Genomic DNA, 23405 nt, shown 5'->3' with positions numbered 1-23405 from the left:
AGGCAATGCAACCAAATCCCAAGTCATATTCTTGTGCAAGGAGTCTATCTCAGACTGCATAACCCTCTCCTAGGAGTGACTGTCAGCCTTGCGTATAGCCTCATCATAGGTGAGGGGCTCTCCTGCATCTGTAATTAAGACATAATGCATCGAGGGCTCAAATCTATCAAGTGGACATCTATCTCTAGTAGACTGTCTCATGATAGGCTCTACTGCCAGTCTAACACCCTGGCCATGTGTACCAACTACTACTGTAGGCTGTCCAATTGGCTGTGCAGGAGCACGTTGTCGTCCCGTTAAGGATTGAAGGTCTACCACTGGGGTTTAATGCAAAAGAGGAGTATGGGATTCAAAGTTCAGGAAAGAGAAAAAGATTGGGATTTAACAAGATCCGGGTATTAGAAATGATTTAGATGTGGAATAAGAATTCAAGCTTTTTCTATGTAATAAGCATACATGAATGGAATAAATAACTCTATCTTGATTACATCAAATGCCTTTGGATACGTAATCCATAACATAGAGGATATACTCAGATTCTTAATCCAAATATGAATATCAAATGCAAGCTCTAATGGCTTTTATTTCAAGTACATAGATGGATTTCAACTCTAGGATTTGGGCCAATGGTACATGAAATGCATTGAAGAAGCATAATCTTTACTTCAGCCCTGTTTTAAAATAGAAATTTCCAGCCCGTAATCAAGCTTAAAAAGAGTGCATAAACTCAAGAATAAGCTCCTCTAATCATTAATGAGTAAAGTCCCGATGAAAAGAGGTCGTTTTCTTCTATTACAACCACATAAATCTCTTGTTTGTTCATAAAAATGGACAAGAACAATGGCCTGCCCTATTTATGACTGGTTATTTCAGCCCATAACAGCCCATATACCTTCAAAATCCTCACCCTTTGCATGCCCCAAAGTCACTCAAGTACTTGGGTACAAGTCGGGCTCCATTGGACCATGAATAAGGTAGACAAAATGAGAGAAGACGTGCATAAGAGCAGGCTGAATACTTTTCTATCAGATTTCCCCCTTTTATAGACTGTCATACCATGCATTTTTGTCAGACCAAATGGACAGATAAGTGGAGCTCTCACCTTGTTTGCATCTTCATCTTCAGCTCCTGTTAATCTCCAGTTTGCATGCTCCAAAGCATGCACCATGGCTTCAACTGTCTCCAATTGCAGTCAGGCTGTGCAGCTCGCATTTTGTGCCGAAAAATGCAGGCTGCTTCCTGCTCAGGCCTAGGTCACTTTTTGACCTACTCAGGTCACTTGCTGGTCACATTAGTTTATTACTTCAGGTCCCCCGTGAACCTAGTGGACTTTTGGCATTTTTCTTGAGTTCTAACCATATTTTTGCACTTGAATCAATGTGATTTATCCTGCAGACTGTCAATTACTTCCAGCTGACCAAGTTGTAGGTTTCCATAGACTTATTTTTCATCAATATACATGGTACAACTGAAAATTATATGCTAAATACAAGAGAACTTATGTAACTAAGTTGGTTATTGGGTAACAATGACTGAATTTTGTGTTCAAATTCCTCATATAACTCCTAGTGAAGTTCTTCTGTGTTCATAAGAATCCCATGATTTATATTATGAACAATAAACTCTTTGACATTCACCCCCTCCTAACCTGCACATCCGCCGGCATGTGCCATTTCATAAGATTATAGGTTAAGGAGGGTCTTCTTCTGATAAATCTTCATCTTCATCCTCTAAGTCTTTTTCTTCCTGCCTGTCTTCAAGTAGAGGGCTCATATCTAAGTCATCAAGCTTATAAGTTGAAGATTCTCTTCATTTGAGGAGCTTGATTCGTTTCCCGACTATTGATATTTTTATCATGGTCCCATCCACTTAAGCCAAAGAGTAAGTAGCATTATTATGTACTAATTTTACAACATATGGTCCAAACCATCTCTTGGCTAACTTTCTATGAGCACTATATTGATTGTCTAGGCTGCTATCATAGACAAGTACCCAATCATTCTCTTGAATAGCTCTTGGATGGAGTCGATGATGCTTGTCAAACTTCTTCTTATTCTTTAATCTTGCTATTTTCAACCTTTCAATGGCTGTCTTAACATCTTTTGGCCTTCTTTCAAGTTGCTTTATGTGCAAAGTCAGCAACTCTTCTCTATTCATGCCTTCATCCCATGGTAAGATACTCCATGTGACAATGGACTCTTCAATAGGCATAATAGGTGGCTGTCCATATATTAGTTCAGCCGCCGCCGGCATATAACCTGTTACTACACTATGGGTAGTTCTATCAGCCCATAATGCGAATGGTAGCATTCTAGGCCATTTCCTCATCTTTCCTTTGCATGATTTTGCTAAAGCTTTAATAATTGGTTGATGACCTCTTTCGCTCTTACCATTGCCTTCAGGGTTGTAGGTTGATGTAAGAGATAGCTTAATTCCCAATAGAGCAAAGAAATGGCGAGCCTCATTAGCATCCGATTCTCCTCTATCATCAGTTACTTTGGCAACACATCCATACCTGCAAAATACTTCTTCAAGTAAAAATCTACAAACAGCTTGAGTAGACTTTGTTGTCAAGGTTATTCCTTCCACTTGATTTGTCAGATCTTCTCATGTTCCAAATTCCTGTAGGCATGGTTACTAAATCAATAACCCATCTATAGTGAATGGATAAAGGATAGGTAGGCTGAAGCCCATCTCTATGCTTAACCATAGAGTACATTTGGCAAACATGACAAGACTCAACAAAATGCTCAATGTCTTTATACATGTTTTGCCACCAAATTTTTTCTTTTATTTTGGCAAAAGTGCCCCATATGCCTCTATGTCCAGCCAATAGGCTTTCATGAAATTCTTGCATGATCTTTGAGTCTTTTTGTCTCCTAAGACACGAACATGTGCTCTTCCTTTCTTTTTCTCATGCCTCCAAAGGTAACCATGTTTAAGAAAAAAGCCATAAGCTTTTCTCTTAATTCTCTTGAACTCTTGATTAGACCAATCTTTCTTCTTTGTCATAGTGCTAAAAGATTGGCCAATTTTTAGCCAATCATCTGCATAATATTCCTCTTTAAAGTGTGAACAAACCATAACAAAACATTGAGCATGCTGTCTACCAGCTACCCACTGTCCTTTTTTTATTGTTTCATCCTTCCTTGTTGATGTAAAATTTGATTTAACAGATGAACCTGTTGTAGTTGCTGTAATTATTATTGTACCTGCATTTTTGACAGCTGAATCATAATTAGATTCAGCTGTACTTGGTATTTTCAGATTTGTACGTGCATTTACAGCATCATTTATAGACTATGATTCTTCTTCATCCATCATTTCTTCTTCATCCTTATATCTGGCACGCGAAAGCATGTCAGCAACTGGATTATCTCTTCCTGCAATATATTTTAAATCAGGATTTAAGGATTTAATATAAGATATCCATCTTAGCATAGCTATGTCGAGAGTGGAACAGTTGGCAATCATGCCCAAAAGTGGAAGGCAATCTGTTTCAACTATTACATGTGCACCCACGAAGTACTCCCGGTCAGATTTCAATGCAGTTACTACTCCCCAAAGCTCTCTTTTAATTTGAGCATACCTTCTTTGTCGTTCATTAAGAACCTTCGCTCCAAAGCGGATTGCATTTCTGTTGCCTTCAAGGTCGTCTTGTCCAACTGCCCATCCTATTCCAATAGGACTTGTGTCCACTGTGAGTATAATAGGCTGTCCACTAGAGTAATTAGCCCTCTTTAAGGTGGGGGCTGAAATCAGCAATTTCTTCAGTTTTCAAATAGCTTGAGTATGTTCTTTCTCCCATACAAACCTTTGGCCTTTTCTTAGCAGTTGATAAAGATTTTCAGCAACATGAGCAAAATGTGGTATCCAAATAAGGTAGAAGACACATGCACCAAGAAATCTTCTCACGTCTGAAACATTTGTACATATTTCCTGCATTTTGTTGATAGCATCAATTTTGGATGGAGAAGGCTTTCGGCCATATGGACCACACATATGCCCTACCACAATAACTTCTTCAACTCCAAAAATAGATTTAGCACTTGAAAGAGTAAGATGGAATTCTTATAATTTAGACAAGATTTGAGCACAATCATTAATATGATCGGAAACAAACTTGTGACATCCAAGCTCATTTAATTCTTCATTCTTCTCATGAACTTCACATCCTTTGATTGGAACATCATCAAGGAAAGGAAGAGTTAATTGAGGAATATAATCTCTCAATACTTTATGCATGGCATTCATCATGTGAGCTATTGAATTCGTATCCCCTTGAGGTAGACATGCGGACTAAGCCAAGAGGCGTCTTCATTGTCGTGATGTTTCGGCTTTCCAAAGCAAGCTGAAATTGGTCATAGCCTGAATATAAATCTCCCATGGAGTGGATTGCTCTACCTGCAAAAGCTTCAGCAAACTCATCAACAATTGACCCTGATCCAACATTTCTAATAGTGACTTTATTGACAGGCTGTAAATCTTGAATGAATCGCAAAGATCCATTCTTTTTAGGTACGGTAAACCATTGGTTGGGATATGGAGCTGAAGATGGCTCCAATATTCGCATTTTTATCTTTTCATTTAGAAGTTCCAATAACTTAGGAAAATGAGCCCTTGGTACCGGAATTGGTTTAAGATTCTAAGGAACGTGTGGGACCGCAAAAATCACCATTGGTGCCACAACGCTTGGATCCACACAGCCAATTTCATGTGGTTGAAATGAAAAAGCTTTGCCATGATTCTTTAACATCTGCATGAAGATTTGCTTTTCAGCTGGCAAGAGAAAAGAGTCTTCACTAATTTTCAGCTTTTGTAGACTTTCTAATGTAAATTGATGATCAATATATTTAGAATCTTGAAGGCTTGGCTGTTTGGATACCCTTTTTGCCAGTCCTTCGCTTTCAGGTGGTAGAGGAGTAGCCATCGGCTTGACCTTTTTATCAACTGTTTTATACTTTGTTTCTACTCTTACTTCATCCTTGTTTGGCTGTCCAAAAGCTTCATAATCTGCAAATTTTGAATTATGTCATACATATCCAATGTACATACCTGTATGGACTGATTTTTAGTTTGATGTTCTACATGAACGACTGTATAAATTTCAGCCATTGTATCATTATAATTCAGCCCATAAAATAGCCCTGAAATTTCTTCATCTTTAGGTAAAATATCAATTTTCTTCAGCTCTTGTTCCATATGACACAAATACTTTCTTTCAACCCTATTCATGGCTGAAAACTATTTATAACAGCCCACACTATTGGCTGAAAAAACTTGCAAGTCAGCTTTTGGCCTTGCCTCCTTTATATGTGGAGGCAATTTTTTATGACATGATGCATTGCCATAGCCTTCACTTATAGCAGCGCTACCCGAAAACCCTTAAATTCTCGGGCATTAGGAGGAAGCGGATGATCTCTCAATCGATCCCTATTCCGATGGTGATCTACACAAATAGTCAAAAATTGGACAGCTTTGTCATTATCCTTCTTATCTGAGCATATGATGAACCATCATCAAGGGCCTTTGTCTCTAAATGAGACTCAGAAATAAACGGTTGTCCAAGAATGATAGGATAGCTGCACGAATCTTGAAAAAAGAAATGAAATTCATCTTTTACATTACCGATAGTAACTTGTACATAAGGACATGCTGCATAAAGATCGCCAAAAGAGTTATTAGCTTCCTTTATGCGCCATCCTGGGTCCACATCAATGGGCCATCCGCCATTCTCATAGAGATTTCTTGACATGACATTAATCTCCGAGCCATGGTCTATAAGGGCAATGCATGGAGTCTCTTTTTCTCTGATCTTAACAATAGTTTCAGTAGTCGCCCTTGCCCAATGGGTATGGGAGTAGTGACTTCTAGGAATAAAGTGAGCATCACTTTCTTCTTGCATGTTGTGAAGATGAGCTTCTTTCTTAAGCATAGGCTGCACTTTAGATCGAGAAGTCCCCACCATAATGGCTTCTTCAGTTTCTGCTTCATAAATGTCTTCATCTTTGGCTTCTATGGCTGCAATCAATTCTTTGATTTCCTCCAATCGAATCCCTTGAGTTTTCAGCTTCTCTTCATCTTGCAAATACACATGAAGTGCTTGCAAAAAAGCATGCACAGATTCTTCAGTTTCCTCACCAACATATTGTCTTTTTCGTTTAATTACATCAATTATTACATCATGTAATCCTCGTTTTGCAATTCTGAGAATTTCACCTAATGTAAATTCAATTCTACTTCCAAGAATCCTTTCTTCTAGGATCTGTTTAAGATTCGTTTGCGACCTCTATGTCAGACTGCAACTTGTAATCGGGATGTTTGCTTTTTCTTTTTCCTTCTGTCTTCTTTGCTTGAGGGGCATCTCCCATATCAAGTTCTGGTGGTGGAGGGTTTTCAGTAGCCTTCTATTGGTCTGGTTTACTTCTTGTTACGCGTTTAGTTGGCCCTGAAGAAGAAGGACCGATAACATCTTCATCTCTTCTTCTCTTTTCTTCTATCATGGCTTCATGATTATTAATTTCAGCTAACCGGGCAAAAACTGAAAATGAATCAACAGGCTCGGTCCAACCGCGAATCCTCCAATCTTTTCTTCATGCCATCGTTGCCAAAGTTTGGCTCAAGAGGAAGCCCGGTTTCGGTTGCATGAATTTTACCATCCTTCTAAAAGACTAATTTTTGTGCTTCAGCTTCACGGAATGCACCACACTCCCTCTTGTCATGCCGTAGGCTATCACACTAGATACATCGTCTTTTGAAGCCTTCTCGTACAGGCTTTTGGGCACTTTTACATCAAGCCTTTCCACTTTAGAATTAATATCCGTTAGATTAAGATGGAGATCCCGCATGATTTTAATTAGCTCGTCCATGACATCCTTCTTTGGAGATGGAACAACCAAATTTCTTGGTTGCTCGGCCATAGAGACAGGAGGTTGAGAAATTGGAACAGGCTCCTTCAAGGATTCAGTTGATGCAGGGGTTGATCCCCATCTTAGGCGCAACCGCTCTCTTCGAGCAATCATATTAACTACTTTAGTGACATCGCTCCAAGCAGTCTTCAATCCTGTCTCAGAGTCAGGATCTTCAAGTCAATCAGTTAGCTTCTCTTGAAGAGAAGAATCTGCAGCTTTTAGAAATAATTCAATCTTCTGGCTTTCCATACCTTGTTTATCGTCAGGATCTAGTTGAGCAAATTTGCTTTCAAATTCTTGATGAAGAGCAGTGGCGGTTAGACCCTTATTGGGCCTTTTGACCCATTTAGTGAAAAATTTCTTTGTCATTTCAAGAAAAAATTCTTCTCAAAGAGCCTTCTTGAACACGGACCATCCCGTGTCTTTTTGGAAAAGACCATGAATTTGGTCCTGGAGACCATGCACAGCCAGATGGGCAAAATAACAGCTCCAGGCATGTTGAGGAACTCCAAAGAAAACCATCTTGTCAGTATAGAGGCGGATAAAAGAGGACACATTTTGCCTGTTAAATTTCTTGAGCTCTTGCCCAACAGCTTCCAAAGCTTTAATGGCAGCAGCATCAATCCGCTCTTCTTCTTGCCTTTGTTGTTGTTGCAATTGCAACTGCTATTGAAATTGCAATTGTTGTTGTTGGATTTCTTGAATCAGATGAATCAACTATTGCAAGGCATCTCCTCCCGAACTTGATGACTCTCCCATTGTACTTCTTCTTCCGCAGCGGACCTTCATATCGGGTTCACCACTGTCATCGCGTTAAGGATTGAAGGTCTACCACTGGGGTTTAGTGCAGAAGAGGAGTATGGGATTCAAAGTTCAGGAAAGAGAAAAAGATTGGGGTTTAACAAGATCCGGGTTTTAGAAATGATTTAGATGTGGAATAAGAATTCAAGCTTTTTCTATGTAAGCATACATGAATGGAATAAATAACTCTATCTTGATTACATCAAATGCCTTTGGATACATAATCCATAACATAAAGAATATACTCAGATTCTTAATCCAAATATGAATATCAAATGCAAGCTCTAATGGCTTTTATTTCAAGTACATAGATGGATTTCAACTCTAGGGAACAAGTATTATGTTGGTAGACTTCAAATACATTCAAGATTTGGGCCAATGGTACATGAAATGCATTGAAGAAGCATAATCTTTACTTCAGCCCTGTTTTAAAACAGAAATTTCCAGCCCGTAATCAAGCTCAAAAAGAGTGCATAAACTCAAGAATAAGCTCTTCTAATCATTAATGAGTAAAGTCCCGATGAAAAGAGGTCATTTTCTTCTATTACAACCACATAAATCTCTTGTTTGTTCATAAAAATGGACAAGAACAATGGCCTGCCCTGTTTATGACTGGTTATTTCAGCCCATAACAGCCCATATATCTTCAAAATCCTCACCCTTTGCATGCCCCAAAGTCCCTCAAGTACTTGGGTACAAGTCGGGCTCCATTGGACCATGAATAAGGTAGACAAAATGAGAGAAGACATGCATAAGAGCAGGCTGAATACTTTTCTATCAGATTTCCCCCTTTTATAGATTGTCATACTATGCATTTTTGTCAGACCAAACGGACAGATAAGTGGAGCTCTCACCTTGTTTGCATCTTCATCTTCAGCCCCTGTTAATCTCCAGTTTGCATGCTCCAAAGCATGCACCATGGCTTCAGCTCTCTCCAGTTGCAGTCAGGCTGTGCAGCCCGCATTTTGTGCTGAAAAATGCGGGCTGCTTCCTGCTCAGGCCTAGGTCACTTTTTGACCTACTCAGGTCACTTGCTGGTCACATTAGTTTATTACTTCAGGTCCCCCGTGAACCTAGTGGACTTTTGGCATTTTTCTTGAGTTCTAACCATATTTTTGCACTTGAATCAATGTGATTTATCCTGCAGACTGTCAATTACTTCCAGCTGACCAAGTTGTAGGTTCCCATAGACTTATTTTTCATCAATATACATGGTACAACTGAAAATTATATGCTAAATACAAGAGAACTTATGTAACTAAGTTGGTCATTGGGTAACAATGACTGAATTTTGTGTGCAAATTCCTCATATAACTCCCAGTGAAGTTCTTTTGTGTTCATAAGAATCCCATGATTTATATTATGAAAAATAAACTCTTTGACAATGTGACTCCTCCTGGAATGTAACCGTGCGTATCTCTACCACCTTCTCAGGCTGCCTATGCATCTTGTCTTTATGGAAGACTACATCATGGGGCTGCGGATGAATTTCCACGCTTGTGGATCCCAGAGGTGGTAACCCATCTCGTTTGCATCCCCATAGCCAAGGAAAAAGCATTTGATACTCTTAGGATCTAACTTAGTATGCTTATCTTTGGGCACATGGCAGAATGCCTCATATCCAAAGACACATAGATGCACATAAGACAGAGGTTTTCCAGTCCATACCTCCTCTGCAACGTGGAAATCCAAACCACTAGAAGGTGACCTATTTATGACATGCACAGCTGTACTGATTGCATTAGCCCAAAAGCTCTGTGGTAAGCCTGCATGGCTAAGCATACTTCGTACATGCTTCTGGATGGTTCTATTCATCTGCTCAGTCAAACCATTCTGAGGTGGGATATAGGGGGCGGTCAACTGATGCTTAATACCCCCCTCGTCACATAGTTGCTCAAAAGCTCGTGATACATATTCTCCCCCATTGTCAGTCCTAAGGCATTTCAGCCTATGCTCAGTCTAGTTTTCAACAAATGCAAGCCATATCTAAAATACAGCCAAGACATCAGACTTAAGCTTAATGGGATAAGCCCCAACTTTACGTGAAAAATCGTCAATGAACATCACAAAATACTTTGCACCACCCATAGACTGACAGGGCATGGGCCCACATACATCTGAATGTACCAATGTTAGGGGCTCACTCATGCGTGTCCTACCAGACTTCTTATGCATATTCCTAGTTTGTATGCCATAAAGACAATGTTCACATGAATCAAAACATGCGTAGTCAAGGGGCGGTAAGTACTGCAAACCAGAAAGAATTTTCATTCCATTCAAGGACATATAGCCCAAACAAGCATGCCAAAGAGATACATGTGGGATGGAACCCACTGACAAAACATGGTCAACAGAGGACCCATCAACTACAATAGGATAGAGGCTGCTAGCTTTGGCACCTCTAGCAAGCACAAGTCTGCCATGGATGATCTTCTGGGTAGAATCCCCAAATGAAACATGAAACCCAATATCATCAAGCTGCCCTACAAACATAAGACTGCGTGTAAGTGCTAGTACATGATGTACATCTTGTAGCAGAAAAATATTGCCAATAGAGAACTACAGTCGTACATCCCCAATGCCAACAATAGCAAGTGACCTGCCATTACCCAAGTGAACTGAACTAGAGATAGTGTGGTAGGAGTGGAACCACTCACAGCATGGTGTAACATGAAATGAAGCACCAGAATCCAAAAGCCAGCACTGTGCATACATAGAGTGAACATCTATCAATGACAAAGCATCACAAGAACTAGCTACAAGTATGTACTCCCCATTGGAGTCATCAGTCTACATGACATTTATCTCCTCAATTTTCACACTGGATTTCGCAAGCATAATGCTGCGATCAGAGGACTTTTCCGGTACTTTCTCTTTCCCCTTCTCTTTGTGCTTCTCATTGTGTAACTCATGACACTGTGGGTGTCTATGACCCTTCTTTCCCCAATGATGACATGTCACATTAGCATTTCTCCCACGAGACTTGTTGCGCAACTTACCATGCAACTTAGACCTAGACTTCTACTAGTCTTTGCCACGGCCATTCCCATGGTCATTCTTGCAATTACCATCTCTGCCTCTAACAGTCAAAGCATGTGACACACGAGAGGCATCCAAGTTCTTACGGTTGATCTCTTCCTGCAGAAGAGCACTCTCTACATTAGGCAAGTTCAAAATAGTAGCAAGACCCTGCGAAGTCAAGTTCTTGAGAATAGCATGGAACTAGCTCATATGAGTAGACATTGTCATATTCTCCTTCATGCGCAAGTCCATAAGATGCTTCAGCCAATACATCTGACTTGCTGGACTTTTCTTGTTATAGAGGTTCTTGATTTTATCCCAAAGCTGCCAAGCACTCTGTGTTTCCTCAACCGCATTGTAATGCATCTATTCAGTGAGAGACAAGATGAGGGTGGACTATTATAGCCATGTACAACGAGAGCAAATTGTAGGCAAAATCAATGCATCAAGTCAACAACTGACTGTCAAAGAATAACCAGCATCAACGGGCATAAATAAGCATATGAAAGTCATACGAACATCGAGAAAACACCCAAGCATGTCAAACAAATCCATCAATAAGCCAGCACACCCCCTGTGTAATAGGGCAAAGTGTACACAACACTAGCAAGACTTGACACAAAGAGGTTTATGCTCAGAGAGTGGAAAGCCCAAATTAGCCCAAGTACATGTATGTAGACTATGGCATATTAACCATGCAACATCCAAGTGAAGAAGATCCCAGTCTTAGAAGACTCAAAGCTCAATAGCATAAACCACCTACTCAATGTCTTTCAAGCATCCAACAATGCTCCCACTAGCACACAAGCAATATGGATCAAGCCAAGAAGCTCAAGAAAGGCATGAGAGCACCAGTGACAAAAGATCCAAGACCAGACATCAATAAGACATCGTGAGCATATAGGCTCTGTAGCCTCCAATTAGAGCATCCATAGACATCACCTATATCCCAAATACAACTCTGGCAAGACAAGAAATATCCCAAGTAAGTTTTGGGAAGCTAGATGCAAGCCAAGACAAGGCATTAGTAGCAATCGGCTCCGAACAATGTAACTAGCATGTAGTAGTGGCATAGGCCAAGCGTGTCAAGATTGGTCAGACATAGGTAACATACATGCCATATGTACATCCAAGATGGAGCAAAAAATGCATTCCAAAGCTGAGATCAAGCTCAAATGAAGATCCGAAACCAAATACAAGCTCGATGTCGTACCCTGAAGGTCAATACTTCATTGCATATCCCAAAGACATAGCCCGAAACCAATACGTATAACCAAACATGAAGTAATAGGCTTCATCCCATTACTGTAAAATATTGATTTACTATTCAAAACTAAGTATTTTTAGCAAGAAAATCAGTCCAAAATGATGGCATAACATGTGCCTTGCATCCCCCAAACAATCGGGCATTAATAGGTACCAAACTGGTTAATTAGAAGTGCCCAAACAAGCATAGCATTAGATGCCAATGTTACTTCTACATAATATGACTGTGGGATTGCTATAAACAATCCTGGGAATGTACAGATCAGACCTAAATCTGATGCCAATGATCAAGGAGGCTTCAACACATGTTAGAGATCATTGCCAAGTGCATTGCCAAGCCCGAAGAAGCATGACATAGCCATCATTGAGGAGTAGGTGAGATGTTGTAGTATGTTGTCCAGATTAACAAAAAAAAAGGCACAAATTTTCTTAAGTCTGATTTTGCTACTATGCATCCACATGGCCTCAATGGTAGTGGTTAGAGGCTCCAGGGGGTGCCCAAGGAGGCACACAACAAGCCTCAAGTGCCCAAATGCAAGAGGGAGCAAGATACAAGCTCCAAGGGTTTGAGCTATGGCTGCCCTGATTGATTGCAACCCGAGAAATAAATAAAAGCACTGAAATAACACTTCAATACCTTTGTAACAATGCCCTAAGGGTGCTTCGATAGGCCGGGAAGGTGCTTAGGAAGCCGGGGAGTGATGGGAGCTCGGGAAGGTCAGCTATGGCTGTCGGGAAGGAGACCCAATGCTGTAGGTATTTGAATGGAAGCTAAGAATGCCATGAACCAAGCTTGGGAAATCGGGAAGCCTCACTCTGATACCAGTTGAAAGGTGAGAAGGATCGAAGCTTGCTTGGAAGTGAGCTATGGCGGAGAGCAAGAGCAAGAAGAGAGAGAGACACAAATGGGAACTCCAATAGTCACAATGTGTGATCGGGCCTTCCTTTATTCAAACTGTCACTAAAAGAATAAAGAATAAAGTGACGACAACAGGCGGCCGCCACTTGTAGTGTGTAGTGGCGGGTATTGTTAGTGTAGTAATACATGGGCAGTTGGGCATAGGCACCTTTACCCCCAACTGGGTGCAGCCTTAGCAGCATGTGAAGCAATTTGGCTTGTGAAATTGCTACATGACTTGGGTATACAATTGGACAGCAAAGTTACATTGCATTGTGACAATCTCAGTAGTGTGATTCTGGCTAGCAACCCCATCTATCATGCTAGATCCAAACACATAGAAGTTCATTACCATTTTAGCAGGGAGATGGTACTTGCTAGAAATATTGATCTACTCCATGTGAAGACAGAAGACTAGGTAGCAGATATCTTAACCAAATCACTTGGTAAAGAGAAGTTTGTGCATTTCAAGAAGCTACTTGGAGTACAACAGTTAGCTTGACCTTGAGGGGGAGTGTTGAGAATCAAGCTCATTGATCAGTATCACCGACATGACCGACCTTATCTAGATAGCTGTTATCTTAGTTGTCTCTCTACATGTGTGGTGTAATAATTGATTTGGTTAGACTCAACCACAGTTAGTGGTATGGTCAATTAGTGACCTAGTGTGTTTATAAGTTATGTGTGATTAGACTTTAGGAAGCATTATGGAAGAATGAGAAGAAGAGAACAAGAGATCTTTGTTATAGATCCATGTCTTTGTCTCTCTCTCTCCCTCTAAATCTCTAACAATGATGACTTTGGACAACCAACCAATGATGAAGAACAATTAGAGGATTTAGAGGGGGATGATGATGTCGTTGCTCTTAGTGAGTTTCGACATGAAATTGATGGGATCTTAGATGAGGTTCATGGCTCAAGTATTGTTACAAAAAGTCAGAAGATCAACCCAACGGTGGAAGTTGATGGAAAGTATATTTTCAAGACTATGTTGGTTGGTTAATTGATTGGGAGTTTGACTTTGTCAAAGGATCGATTGATAAGAGTGAGACAACGTGACTAATTTGACCCTAAATCAAAATCACAATCATCAAGCAACGTGAATTTCTTTGGGATAGGTTCTGATTGTGTAGTATATTTTGTGTATGTGATAGACAAGATCAGGGAAGTGGTAAGGATCCAAAGAGAGATGGAAAAGCCTCAAACTTGAATAAAATGGATGGGTCTCATAGCATGTGGTACCTTGGTAGAGTCCAGAAGATGAGGAAAAAAGTAGGAGGTAGATATGTGGATTGTAAATGAGGCTTTGATTTGACAGATTGACCTCAAGGCATAGAAGTTTAGCTTGGTTGGTACCAGACGGTGAAAGGATCATATATGTTCAAATCCTTTGATTGATAGTGGGGCATGCTAATAGGCCACCATGATGATGTGATGCATTTCTATCCTTCTTTCTCGATCGTTAGACTAGACCTCCTCCCTTCTTATGAAACCTTTGAAAAAATAGGTCTTCTTGGGCCCTTTTTGACATGGGCATGTCTTCAACCACATGGAAGAACTACAAGCATGGATTGGAGGTTACAATCACAAGCATGGATTGGAGGTTACAATCACAAGCTTTTATTGGGGCTATCTTGAAAATTCATGTGGATTCTTTATGTTTTAGTTTATCACTTGTTTCTATGGTGAAGGTTGAGATGACACTATGTCTAAAGTTGGGAAATCTATTGGTTTCTAGAGATCCTTTCCTAAAGGGGGGGGTCTCACATCATCAAAAAATTCTTTAAAAATTGATCCCAATCCATGGTCTTGGTCTTGAAAGGAAAATCTATGTTTTATGTTGGGTAACTAGATCCATGGGTCTAGAAAATCCATGTAATGGGTGTTTCTTATATGAGATGTATCCACCTTTTCAAAGATAGAAACTTTTATTCACATGAGAGCCCCTTCAAATCTCCCTAAAGGTGTAATTGATATCATTTCTTGTCTTAAGCTAGTCTAAAATATGTCCCTTGTATATATTGTTGTATCTACTACTCAAGCTCATGACCTTGTATCTTATCTTGGCTCTTGCACCCACGATTTAGGCCATGATTATCTATGGTTGTTGTACATGGTTCCCAAAGAGGAGTTTTCCCTCTAGTAGGTGGCTCTCGTATAGGGTTGTAAAAGTGCACAAGACTACACACTCTAGTGTTTATATGTGTATCAATGGAAGAATAAGGAAATTGTAATGAGGGTCTCAGGATCCTTTGTGCAAATTCTCGAGTTTCTATAATATAATGAGCTTTGGTTTTTGGGATTTTTTGTTACCTTATGTGGGTGGGCATCTATAAATGTTTAGTTGTTCATCTTTATCAACTCCTAACGACATTTAAATATTGATATGATGTTTGGATATTCAACTTGGATTATCATGAAAAAACTCGATGTAAAGTAGTGTGGCATTATGTTTTTATTTGAATTGTATAGAAGGGGCTATAAAAATGAACCTCATCTCAAAATTTAGATTTATAAAAGGAATACAAATATTACCCTCAAAATTCACAAAAGGGATATATAAAATGGGACAATTTTTTTAAAAAGAGGTTTTAAAAATACCATTTGAACGCACATTATATAGAGGGTTAACCCAAGGTGGACTCCTTGGGAGGCTTACAAGGGTGTGATAGGGAGTATACTACAATAAAGAAGAGAAGTATCAAACTCAAACAAATGATAATCTATTTGGCATTGGTTTAGATTGTGTTGTATTCTTCCAATAAGAGAATACCAATGGGAAGATCACAATGTTATCAAAGGTAAGCTTTTCAAAAAGTACAAGAAAAAATAAAAGTCAAAGTGTTTGGTACTTGAGATGAGTTTAGAAGATGAGAAGAAAAGTTAATGGTATCTATATGGAGTACAAAAGAGGGTTTAGCCTCTTAGATAGATCCTCAAGGATGAAGGCTCAACTTGTATAGTATCAAAAATCAAAGGGACCAAGGAGTTTTACATATGATTTGACTGATGTTAATATGGTAGACATTGAAGGTATCATTGCTCTTGCAAATCTCACATATGATTGTAACAATAATAAATATGAACTTGATGAAAATGATTGGAAGATCTTAAATGAATTTATAAAGGACACTTAAAAATAGGTAAAGAAACATTATATTTCTCTCTTTCAATATTTCTTGCTATGGAAAATTACCAAAAAAGTCTTATCAATCTCATTCTTTGAATTTTCCTCATGCACTTTGCATCTTTTATGGTGCGTTCGTCTTGCACTTCATCTAGATTATGCATAAAGTTGATGTTAGAGTTGAGTTATTGTTGGAAAATTTTGAGGGAGCTTTTTGAGTCCACCACTAGTTTGTGAGTTTGTGTTGCTACCAAGCGTCCCGTGTTTCATTTCATCATGCTGATTTGATGCTCTCATGCTACATTATTAATTGGTGTATATTAGTAGTGATCGTGACACTTTGACGTTGTATGACCTCTGACATTGATGTTGCTTTAGCACTATACTTACGATTCAAGTTCCATAGTATTATTAAGTAGTGTGTATTAGTAGTATTGTCAAGTGTACTATATATTAATGTTATATTAGTAGTTGTGTGTATTAGTAGTATTATGAGTATAGTATATATTAACATTGTATTAGTAGTAGTACGTATTACTAGTATCATTAAATATCGTATATATTGACGTAGCATATTAGCTTAATGATTTAAATATTGTATTAATAGTAGTGTGTATTATTAGTATTAACTTTGTATTAATTAGTATTGTGTAGTATATATTAATGTTATATGTATTAGTAGTGGTGTGCATTAAATTATATTACTTAATTTAATCAATAAAAATAGTTAAATTAATTAAATACTTTAACTGATCTAAATATCTAGCAATTAATCAATTTATTCAGTTTTAATTTGAGTAGTGTTAATCAGTGTTATTTTGATTGATTAGTGTTCATATAATAATAAAAATTTGATAGCCACTAATTAATTTGATTAATAATTCTAATTAATTAATTTTTTAATAGGTAATTCATTAATTTACTCAATAGCTATGATTAAATATTTGATTAGTAATGTATTAATGATTTTGATTGATTTTTTGATTTGTAGTAGTATAATGAATTAATTAGTAGTGATGGTAATTAGTTAGATAAATTAGTAATTAATTACTTCACGACTATAGTAATGGTAATTAATTGATTACATTACGATTATAGTAATAGTAATTATAGTCTAATGAACTAATTATGAGTACTTATGTTAGTGCTTTGATAATTATGTGATTAGTAGTTAATTACTTTATCATTATAGTAATGGTAATAACTACTAGTAATAGTAGTTAGTTAAATAATTTGATAGTCAATTACTTCATGATTATAGTAATGGTAATCATAGTGTAATGAATTAATTAATAGTCATGTAATTAATCAAATACTTAGCAATTAGTTATTTAATAATTAATTTAATTAGCAATAATTAGTGAGCTCGTAGTTAATTTAAGTAGTAGTGTGATGAATTAATTAGTAATAATGATAATTAGTTAAATAATTTAGTAATTATTACTTGATTATTATAGTAATGGTAATTACATTCTAATAAATTAATTACTAGTAATGGTATTGGTATTTTTTGATAATTTTTTGATTGGTAGTTAATTATTTTACCATTATAGTATAATGAATTAAATACGTAGAAAGAATTAGTAGTAATGATGCTAGTTAAATAATTTGATAATCAATTACTTTACGATTATAATAATAGTAATTATAATGTAATAACTTACTTAATATCAATGATAATTAATTAAATAATTAGTAATTAGTAATTTGATAGTTAATTTAATTAGTATTCAATAGTTACTTTGTTTAGCTAATTAATTAATTAATTAACTAATAATTAGTGACTTACTTAATTAATATTCACTAATTACTTTATTTAGTTAGTTATTTAGTTTTATATGATAATTAATTCGTATAATTTAGTTAAAACTTAGCATAAATATAGACAATTTCAGTAATACTTTCAATGGTTACATTATTATTTTTAAGGCATTAAAATAATAATTCTTTACTTAGAATTAATGTAGTTTGCTCATTTGCTTTTGTTTGATCATTCTAGGCTTAAGTTTAGCAAAGGCAACTAAATTATTATACATACAATCTTTGACAAGGTTAGATTCTATTTTTTACCCCTTTTTTCATCCACACTAAATAAAATTAAAGAAAAGTCCTCAAAATACATGGAACTGACATATTCTCCCATAATAATAAAATAATAAAGAGACATGTGCCAACTTTTTGGCATGCTGCTTGTATAGTATGTTTGTTGCTTGTTTTTTTCTTACTACTTCTACAAAGTTATAAGTTCAATCCCAATCAAAACATATTTTTTAAAAAGTGAAGCATAGAAAACACCATATCTTAAACTTTAATAAAGTAAACTTTTGGTTTTCCATTTTATGTCTTGTAAGGTGCTCTTGATCAATAGAATTTGACAAGTTGCATGACAAGTTTCTAACCAAATCTAATTACCTCAAAAAACTCGTAAGTATTGTTCATATTATGCATACTTTAAAAGAGACGATGTTTCATTTTGCTTGGCTGTACTTCAAGGCATTTTTTGGTTTTTTCAAGTACACAAATTAAGATGTAAGAGTATATTTAATCATGGAATTGAACATTGGATTGAAAATTGATTCTTGACAATCCTTTCGCCTATTGGAATGATGTACTGCTTGCTAGTCCATCCACCAAACTTTAACTTGACAACATCTATAATAGTTGATGTATTCGCGTTTAATATGATGCATAGTCTAATTATCCAAAAATACATCACAATAGTAGAACATCCACATTTGAAGAAAGGTATGCATCCTTAGTAAAAAGCAATCAATTTAAAGGATTCTAGAACTGCACCATAAAAATTCTCCATTTGACTCAATGTTAGAAATTGAAAATGAAGTAGCTTTTACTTTGTTTGACAACATAGTTGAGCCCAGTTGATGATAAGCATTTCAAAGGGTTGATCAATATGAGTTTGCATGCATTGTCCTTTGGGACAATAGCCACCTTCTTCTACAAAGAATAATAATATTCAAAATAGACATCTTACTTGCAATAAGCTCATCCTACCTAGATATCACCTTATAGAATGTACTGTTTTCATTCCTTGGTGCATACAATAGTAACTAGTTTCTTAGTGAATACATTAGATGTGCACATCAACATTATTCTCTATTTATATATTATGTAGGATTTATATCCTAATCTCCTACTAACTAAAACCAATTGTGTTGATTGCAAATAGCATGAACCATTAGGGCCAAAAACACTTCAAAAAATGCATTTTTGTTAAACACGATTAAGAAAAGGGCTAAAGAGAGTTTGCCATGTGTGCAAGAATATGGTATTATTTTCTCCTCTTTTATGGAGATAGTAGAGTCCACTTTGTGATTCTCTTCTCCTTTTTAGCCAAAATCTCCAAATTTTGACATGTTTGGGTAGTCCCGAAGTCCTTATTTACCTATAAAATTTGACAAAGGGCATAATAAAGATGGTGTGAAGTTAATGATGACTTTTTTTGAAAGTCAATAACTTTTTGGCACCCAATATATTTTCACTAATTTTCTTAATATTCCTTTTTAGTTCATTCACCTTTCTTGGTGAGTTTCTATCTTTGCGAGTTTAATTTAAGTATGGCATCCAAAAGATGCCCTTCTCATTTAGTAAACTCATACACAATTTATAACTAAGGAGCTGACAAAAATTGGGAGCAAAAAATCTTTAGCATAAACAATTGGGTTACCATGATGCCCTCTTGCAATGACTCTCACAAGGTGAAAAGAATAAAACGAGAGGATATAAAACATCACTGGAAGGGATGTATCATTGCTTTCAAAATTATGCGTGAAGGGTGGTTTATCAAAGTGCAACATGTTTACGTGGCCAATGATATGTACTTGCCTCCAAACGAGCGTGTTTCCTAGCAAACACATTGTAAGTCTTGAGTTGCTAATGTATGTAATATTTTTTTGATTTCAACAAGTACCAAGAATGAATTCTTGGTTGTAGATATATTTTTGTCAAAAAGTACTGAATGGCAACCTATGGAAAACTTAAGTGGAACCTTCCATGAGATTTATAAGGTGTTCGTAGACATTATCTATGTTGAATAGACTGTGGGTTCTTTTATTAAGGGAAGGGTTTTAATATGTATTGTGCACATTCCGTGGTTTTGTAGAGGGGAGTTAGAATCAATTAGTGTGATTGCCCTATCAAAATCAATTCAATACATCGCTCCCTTATCTACCACATATATGAGTTAGGGTAATCTCAACACTACGAGAAAAAATGTAACAAGTTGGTAAACTGAAAAAGGGTCCTTTAAAAAACCAACAATATAAAAGAGACTTACATTCACCCCATCTATCTTGAATATCTTTGAATCTATTGTCCTGCAGACATTTGAAACCCCTCTCCATCCATAAGTATGTGTATAACTTTGCAATGATACTTCTTGTTAGAGAAAGTTATATAGTTTTTCAGGGGATCAACAATATCCTCCTATGTGGTGTCCAAGAAGGTAGTCACGAGTCTACTAGCAGCACTGCAAATGGAAACATGTAACTAAAATAGACAATCAAATAAAAATACCACATTAGAGAATTTAGAAATCTCCCAAGTTTCACTTTCAAATAAGGAGTCAAGATTTGACCAAGTGGCTAAATCTTAACCCCATATTTGAGAGTTGGACTTGGGGGGATTGCTTAAATAGTATCTAATGAAAATTTCATCTTCAAGTAAGATTTGACCACGTGTCCAAATATTAATAACATTAGGAATTTATAAAATTTATAATTTTTTAAATTCTTGAATATGTGGTTTAAAATAAATAATTAACTAAAAATCAAGCACTATTCCATTCAACACACATTCTTGCTTGGCCATGGATACTACTTAGAGAGTTTACGAGGATAATTTCTTTGGCGAGTGTATCCGATGTAAGAAAAAAAGAAGAAGATAGTTTGTGGTGAAATCAAAAGCTTTGAAAGACATTGCTATGTTTGAACTAGATCTCGAAAACAATTCCATTGATAACAGTGGATCAATCATAAATGTACTTTTATAGATTTCTTGGCTAAGAGAAGTAATTAATGCTCTAAAGCTAACAACAAAAATAGAGGAGTGTTATTTACAATCAATAGCACAATCATTCTATATACTAAAAATTTTGAGAGTCAAAATGTCTTACCTTATGCAGTAATAAGCTACAAAATTTGACAATTGAATTTCCTTTTAACAATCAGCAGGACTTGTCCTCAAGAGATATGCTAAGAAAGTCCTCTTTCTCAGAAGTGCAAGAAACATTGATAACCATTTGTCAATACACCTCACCATTCTCTTATAATTAACAAGGCCAAGCACTATGACCTCTTGCATTTTTCTTCTTGGACAAACTCTTGTTGGTATGTGGTCCTTGTTGGGTGTAGATGTATCACATCCTCGATCTTTGGCCCTTTTGCTTTCTTAGACAATTTTGGGGGAATGTTTATAAGGATCTCAAAGGGTTTTTTATCAATAGTGGGCAAGGGCCTCAATAGCTTGTCAAACATGTACCTGGTTTTATTGACAATAATAAAATCTTTGTTCATTAAGATGATCCTATGAGCATGAGCAGCAACAATGTAAGCATCATTCATAAAGTCAATAACAAAGTCTTCAATTGCCTCCTAAAGACAAAGAATTGCTACAAGCTATCATTTCTTTTGGAGGCTAGTTTTAGTCGACACTCTTAATAATCTATCAAAAATATCCTTAACAACTTTGATAAAAGATATCTTTGGAATGACATGCTATGTAGCTTTCTAGGCCTTTCTTATCTCACTAAAACACTTTAGCATATAGTAAAACCTAGATCTTCTCTTTCTCCTTGGCTTGGAAGGTTTACTTCCTTTAGCATAAGAGGTTCTAGATCGATTTTTTGGATGATCAGATGCTCTAGGGGAGATTAGAACCTTGGTAGTTGTAGGAGAGGACTACCCAATAAGATCATAGGGTTGGTCATTAACCGTATGGACCTTGTGATGCCAGGAGGTATATTACACGGTGGATTCCGTGCCACGATGGATTCCATGAGGTTTTACGGTGGATTCCATAAACTTTGTTTACTGGAGCTCATACACAAAGTGGATTCTTTGTGCGAGAAGTCGATGGGGACACCTATCCTTTTTGGGCGTTTTGTTAATTTAGTGTGTACATGGGTGATTCTGCAAAATACATATTAAATTAATAAACATTTATGAGTTTAGAGTGCGCACTCGTGATAAATTAAGGTTAGGATTGATTTTTAACCAATTGATTTATTTTTGTAGCTGAAGACTGCTAGGTATTCACTTTTTTCGGTTTAATTGTATTATTTTACTAACGGTTGTGAATGCTTCAGTTAATGTGTAGAGATAGCAACAGTGGCAAAGGAAAGCATTGGAGGATAGTGTGTATTCGAGTTATCATCTATATTTTGATGGGCGCATACCTTAGGCATGACACCTATATTTTGTTGCACCTATTTATTAAGGCATTGGATATTTATTTATTATTTTTGTATGCGTATGGACGCACGATTATGATATTTGTATTTGGACATTATATTGGGTATGGCTGACTTCTTGGGCGCTCGTCCATTAGCTTTATTTCTATTTGGCACTAAAGCAAACTCAAAAGCCAAAAGCGTGCTATTTTGTAATTTGGGCTATTATTTGAGCTTGAAGATGATTAATACATAAAATACATGCTTTGTGGAGCGCTCACACAAGGCATGGGGGGAGATTGAACCCAATTGGTCTCTTGTTCATGTCGTGCATGCTTTCTACATTGAGTTTTGTGCAAAAAGTAGAGTTCTTTTGTTCTTGGGGACCTTCCGACGCTCACTACGTGCGCTTACGTCATCCGATCTGTGCACCATCTTACCTTGGGCAAGAGGAGAAGACACAATCTCTATACTTGATTGCTTTGATTGCATGGTAGGAGACTTGGGAAAACCAGGGGTAGGAGGGATCTTAAGAGGGATAGCAACTTATGAAACCTCTAATGGCCTTGCCTCTTGTTCACTATCCTTACTCTCTATATAAACTTTCCTTGCTACCTCAAGGTGTTAGAATACCAACCTCAACCGCTACAAATATTGCTACCAGCTCAAGCACAACTACATCATAATAGCAAATCCAAAAGCGACAATGCAAGGAAACAAGAGCACACACTTCATCTACAGTATTAAATGCAAACAAAATGAAAATGTCTACGTAGGCCACACGACAAACATTGACAAAAGACTTTAGTAACACAAAAGAAAACCCATAAGAAAAAATGAAAAAAGATATCCAAAATTACCAACCATTTGAAGAAACTTTTGAGGTTAACATTGAGGCGATATCCAATAGCACGCGCGCTTTGCGCGCATAGAGCACCAAGCCGCTTCACGGCAGTTTTGCTACCTCGAAGCGGC

Source organism: Lygodium microphyllum, chromosome 20 (assembly GCF_053477565.2).
Source record: "Lygodium microphyllum isolate KBCC chromosome 20, Lygodium_microphyllum_v1.1.10, whole genome shotgun sequence".
In the NCBI taxonomy this organism is placed as follows: domain Eukaryota; kingdom Viridiplantae; phylum Streptophyta; class Polypodiopsida; order Schizaeales; family Lygodiaceae; genus Lygodium; species Lygodium microphyllum.
This window is presented reverse-complemented; position numbering follows the sequence as displayed.